The sequence below is a fragment of the Ipomoea nil genome, unplaced genomic scaffold (genome assembly GCF_001879475.1).
Source record: "Ipomoea nil cultivar Tokyo-kokei standard unplaced genomic scaffold, Asagao_1.1 scaffold0706, whole genome shotgun sequence".
Taxonomy (NCBI): domain Eukaryota; kingdom Viridiplantae; phylum Streptophyta; class Magnoliopsida; order Solanales; family Convolvulaceae; genus Ipomoea; species Ipomoea nil.
Window position 1 is genome coordinate 2,566,101 of NW_017617134.1, and position 6,623 is coordinate 2,572,723.

The 6,623-nt window shown below is 32.5% G+C and overlaps 1 long non-coding RNA gene across 1 annotated transcript; it reads left to right on the top strand.

The window, feature by feature from the left end:
- Window positions 1–336: 336 nt before the first annotated feature.
- LOC109176440 lies at window positions 337–2,379 on the top strand. Its single transcript, XR_002053381.1, has 2 exons — window positions 337–572; window positions 1,549–2,379. It is a non-coding gene; the product is annotated as an uncharacterized LOC109176440 (long non-coding RNA).
- The last annotated feature ends 4,244 nt before the right edge of the window (window positions 2,380–6,623 follow it).

Here is a 6,623-nt window from a genome sequence, read left to right on the forward strand (position 1 = left end):
AAAGGTCCTATTTATAGCTGTAGGATAGAGAGTTTTGATAAGCTCAAACTCTTTTGATAGGGAGAGAGAGAGAATAAATTCTAGTGCGCCTAGAATACAGAGTCCTAATGTTTCCCATCAAGTTTAAGGTTCTTTAGAGAAAATATTGGGCTTGTCCCTTAGATGTATCCATTTAGCCTTGTTGTGGTTAATGACTTGGTGAGCAGAGGCGGACCTGCCATGGGGGCAGCTGCCCCCACGGCCCAAAATCATTCAGCCCCAAAACGACGTCGTTTTGGGCTGTTATATATATATATATTTTTTTTTTTATTTCATTACTTGCGTGAAGAGGCCAGACCTTGGCGAGAGCTCAGAGCTGAAGCGCAAAGCGGTCCACGGTCCACCACCGTCGATTCCGTCTTCTCCGTGAGTTCCGACGCCACCACCGGCCCACCGGCCACCGGCTACCGCAAGTTCCGTCTCCTCCGTGAGTTCCGAAGCCACCACCAGCGCAGCAGGTTTTACTTCCGAAGCCACCACCGACGCCACCACCGGACGACTCCACTGCCGTGTTGGGACGACTCCACTGCCAGGTTTTACTTCGAATCTCTGATCCCTTCTCAGTAGTCAGTTCAAATACTTCGAATCTCTGATCCCATGTTCATCTAATTTTGCCCTAATTTGATTTTTCCCTAATTTAATTTTGCCCTAAATCCTAATAGCCATTGAATTTGCATAGCTGCATAGGAATTGGCTTACTTGATTTTTCTTGATTTTGCAAGTTGTTACTGGCTTGAAAATTAATTAAATTGGCTTGAAAATTAATTTGCATTGCAGCAGTATATGTTTAAAGTATGCAGTGTATGTTGTAAACTGCCATGTTGGAATTGTTTAAAGTATGCAGTATATGTTTAAAATTAATTAAATTGGCTTGAATTGCTTATATGTAAAGTATGCAGTATATGTTTAATTTCTTAATTGCTTAATTTCCATTGCAGCAGTATGCTTAATTGCTTAATTTCTTAATTAATTGCTTAATTTCCATTGCAGCAGTACATGTTTAAAGTATGCAGTATATGTTTAAAATTAATTAAATTGGCTTGAATTGCTTATTGCTTTATCTCTAAACTCATGAATAATGAATTATATGTTATTATGTTATTCGTTTGTCGGAAATTTGGTTCAGTTATGGAAAAATTCTTTAAAAGAAAATCAACTTTTGAGGATTCATCTAGTCAGGGTAGTCCCGAAGTGTCAAGTGCAAGGCCTCGTATTGAATTTAACATAGATGAACTTGAAGTTGATTCGGCTAAAAGGAAAAGTATCTTATCTGTATTTGACCTTGTATTTGAACATTTTTTAATTTATTTTCCCTGTGCTTTTTTGCCCCCACTGAAGGAAAATCCTGGGTCCGCCACTGTTGGTGAGGATGTATGTCAGTTGGTCTTCTTGTAGAGTTATAATTTCCTTGTAGTTCCTTTGATGCTACCAACAAAATAAAAGAACCCTTCTTTCAAAAAATTAGTAATTAAAGAATCCTAATGGACCAAATTTTTTGTCGCATGATAGACTACAACGAAACACTCATCTAGAGTGCAACTACAACGGAACACTCATCCAGAGCGCAGCTACAACGGAACACTCATCCAGAGCTCAGCTACAACATGACACTCCTCATCCGAAGCCTTAACAAATGAAGCCGGACACAAAAACGTGCCTTCAATGTATCCATTGAGATTTGGACCATGGAGAAAGGGAACAAGTTGAATCTTCCATAATAGATAGTTTGAGGAAGTAAGTTTAATGCAGATAAAATGATGGGCTGTTTGAAGAATATTTATTGGGATTGTGGTTGGATAGGCAATATTGAAGATGTTACGAGAAGATGAGGTGGTGTTGCCCGCCGGTGGCGGCAATGGATATGATTATTTATTTATTTATTTTATTTTTTTGTGAAGGGTTTCTAGCCTATATCATTTGACCTTTTGATACCATATGAAAATAGTTATGGGAATAATCTTATTATTGATCAATCAATGATGATATAAAGTACATGATGAAGAGATGTGTTTATAAGGATAAAAAGAGGTCCCAATCAAAATAGGAATGGTAAATAATAATATTCCTAATAATATAGGGAGAGAGAAAATGAATTTTAGTGTGTCTAAAATAAGAGTGCTTATAAGAGTCCTAAGCACTCTTGTTGGTTTAGTTTTCTTTGTTGGGTGGTTCCTTGAGATATTCTCTATGTATGTACAACAATATTTTCCTTTAAACCTAGTTGCCTTTGAGGCTCATCACCTTTGGGTGCCATTATCTTAGGAGTGCTTCGATGATCTTCCATTAATCACCTATTTATTGTACTATTTGTGAAATGAGTTTTCATTTGTTTAATGGATTTACGCAATCTTATCTTACTTACTCTATATAATAGTAATTTTTTTTTATCACATCAGATTCCCGCCTAAATAATATTGCGTCATTTTGGCTGTATGTAATTATGTGAATGAAGTCGTTTGATCACTATTCATGCAACTTTCCATGTGTGTATTAATTGTTTTCACATTCATGGAAAGTGAAAACAATGTGAAAATTATTTATTGGAATCCGCAGATCATATTTCAAAATAAAAAACCTTTATGAATACCAACTGTCTCACAGATTAATTACGGCTGATGGTTTCTTCAAAAAAAAAAAATAAATAAAAAAAAATTGTTTCCTAATTAATACCCACCATCTCAGAGATTAATTATGGTTGATGGTCTCTTCAATCTCTAATATAATTAATAGCGAGCATTTAATTTGAAAAATATACACAGTTTTTGAAAATGTGTATTATAAATAGTGGTGTAATCAGGCATTGTACATTTGTACACCACAAATGAAAGGCTTTCAAATTTACTCTGCAGAATCTACTGAAAAGAAATGCCATCACAGTACGTAACTTCTTGTCGGTTAGCCCTCTCCACACTAGGAGAGCAATCAGAGTCCGGTACCTGAACTGCGAGGAGGGGCAACAAGCAAGAGTAAGGAATGTCTTTTCCATGACGAACTGGTAAGATGAATATTTGTATTTTCTCTGCACAAGTCATTTTGATCTGCTGGTTTTAATTTGTTACTTAAACTGCCCAACCCAAACCGCAAATTATGCCCACGGGTCCAAACGACACCGTTTTTGTAGAAATTTTTTTATTTAGTTGATGTGCTGTTAACAGCGTGCGTTTGTTCAGATTATGAATTTTTTGTTATGAGATTATGAATGTAGTTTAAATTAATAATCTCATAACAGAAAATTCATAATCGCATAAAAGAAAAACATTTATTAAATTATGAATTTTCTGTTATGAGATTATGAATTTACAGTTATGTAATTATGAATTTTCTATAAATTCATAATCTCATAACAGAAAATTCATAATTTCATAACAGAAAATTCATAATAGCATACCAGGAAATTTATAATCTCATAACAGAAAATTCATAATTTAATAACAGAAAATTCATAATTTCATAAAAGAAAATTCATAATTTCAGAAAGAAGAAAAGTCACGCGATTAAAAAAAAAAAAAAAGATAACGGTGCTCCGTTATCGTTGGGACCGTGTTCACCATGGATGGTGAACACAGTTCCATGGCATAACGATTGAACCCAAACATAGTATTTATAAACACAATCATAGATATATCATCAAATCTATTGGCCCAAAACGACGTCGTTTTGTACCTTTTCGCGTATCTGCTGTTAACTCCTTAAAAAAAGCTCATGTTTTGAATGTACAGAATTGTATAATAGAATGCACAGAATTTTATACCTGAAAACACCGAATTTTATAACTGAATACACATAATCTTTTTTGAAAGGATAATACACATAATCTAACATAATACATAATATACATAAACTCTTAACATAATACACATAAACTCTTAACATAATACACAAACTCTTAACTTTAAAAAAAAATCCATGTTTCGAATGTACATAATTATATAATAGAATACACAGAATTTTATAACTGAAAATTTTCATGTTTCGACTGTATAGAATTATATAATAGAATGCACAGAATTTTATACATGAAATTAACAAAACGACGTCGTTTTGGGAGACGCGGGCCGTTCATTGCTATGTGCGCCCTGGTGCACGGTATAACGATTTCTCCTGACTTCTGTTAAGGAATGAGGGTGCATGACTCACACACGCCAACCAAATTGGTTAGTTGTTGTAAGTCTTTTACGATACGTTTGGTTGGAAGGAAGGAATTAGGGGGGAAATGAATTCTAATTCGGTGGGAAAAGAATAAGGTGTGAATAAAGTAGGAATTCGAATTACGTTGTTTGGTAGGGAGAAATAGAATTATTGAAATTGAGAAGGAAATAAGTGGTATAAAGACTAAAATACCTTGGTGTAATAATAATAGTAATAACAACCAAAGAGGTAGTAATGTCATTTCATATTTTTTTCCTTTCTCAAATTCATTGAATTGTACCCATGAATTACAATTCAACAAAAGGAGGGAATTGCAATTCTGTAAAATTACAATTCTCTCGAACCAAACAATATAATTGAGACATTCACTGAATTGCAATTCAATTACAACTAAATTACAGTGAACCAAACGCCCTGTTATTCCAAAGGGCCCGGAATATTTCCATAAAAATTAAAAGGACTAAAATTGTTTGCAGCGGAGCAGCAGTATAGTACGTCATGCATGTAGTATTATACTTTGTTGTTTTGTTGGCGCCGAGAAAATGGTTTTTCCACAAATTAAATGAGAACACCCACAAACCAAGACGTAACTTTAGTGCCGACAAAATGGTTTTGAGCACATTCTTATATTTTCCCTCCCTCTCATATTATGAGTCTGGTTCAATTAATGAATCTTGATTGAAATTATTTTTAATTCAAATTTTCATAATATTAAATCTAGTATTAGTATATCAAATTTATATATTTAGAAATTACACTAAAAGTACTATTAAACACAAAAAGTTAAATTTAAAAATAAGTCAAAAATACTAAAGAAAATTACAAAGAAGAAAGAATTGAGTTGACTAATAAATAGTAAGTAGAATAGATAAAATAAGACAGAGAGAGTATTATTCAATATGATATGAAATTTTGTAATACGTACGTCCAACATTTCTAATAGTTTTGAATGGTCACTACGTTTTTTTTTTTTTTCTTTTTATAGGACTGGACATTTCGGTATTCAGTTTGGTTTTTTGGTTTTGGTTCGGTATTTAGTTTGGTTTAGAAACCTCAATTCTCAACATTTCCTAGTGTTTCAGCCCAAATAATTAATTAATTATTTATTTTTACTAATAAGTAATAATTTAAAATTAAAATCCATTTTGGATCCATTGAGTTCAACCAAGCTCATTTAAATGCAATCGTTATATCGTGCACCAGGGCACACAATGCATTGTGCACCCTGGCTCAAAACGGCGTCGTTTTTATAAGTTGTGTGGGGAGTTGACACGACGGAAACCGTTCCGTTCCGTTACAATTTTTTTTTTTTTAAACACTTGTGTTTATGTGTATTTTACTATACAATTCTATACATTCGAAACAGAGAATTTTTTTTTTAGAAGTTAACAGCAGAAACGGGAAACAAAATTTCTATTAAAAAAAAAATACAAAACGACGTCGTCTTGGGCTAGGACGCACAATGCATTGTGCGCCCTGATGCACGATATATATATATATATATATATATATATATATATATATATATATATATATATATATATATTGAATAGTCCCTGGTGCACGATATAATAATTTGCCATGAGATTATCACCCTCTTCGCTAACATAGCTTATGAGCCAACTTTTATAAATTATTTATAATATTTTAAAAAAAAAACTTTGGTGAATCCAGATGGGCCAAGATCGAGTACTTTTATAATTTTTTTTTTTTAGATAGTCTAACAAATTTTTTTCGTTCAGATGCAAATTAACCAGCAAAATCAAAAATAACTTAAATAGAAGGGAAAATGAAATCACCAAAATAAATAGCACATGATCATAAGCCTGAACAACAGAATTCCACTCCCATATTTATTATTTCTACTTCGAGTGCCATAAAATGGTCCTATAGATTGACCTCATACATCAATTCCTACGCTCAACAATAAAGTCACATTTCACAAACATACAACAAAAATTGTGTTCTAATTTTATTGAATGTACTAATTACGCTGAACGCCTAAATCTAACTTTCACCCATATACATATGCAAGCATATAAACTTAAGCAATAGCAATATTTGAGGCTTGTTCGATTGCAAATTTGCAGATGAGGCAAGAGTGCCGAGGAATTTAGTAATTAGGGATTTGAATTACCATTATAAAGTTTGTGTACATAATAATAAAAATTAATAATAATACTCCCTCCGTCTCATTTTATGTGTCTGGATCGGTTAACAAGGCTTGACTGAAGTTATTTTTAATTTAACTTTTTATATTATTAAGTTTAGTATTAATATACAAAATTTATATATTTAGAAACTACACTAAAAGTACTATTAAACACAAAAAAAATAATTTTAAATTTAAAAATAAGTAAATAATACTAAAGAAAATAAACAAAGACAAAATAGTAGGTTTGATCAATGAATAATAAGTAGGACAGATAAAATGA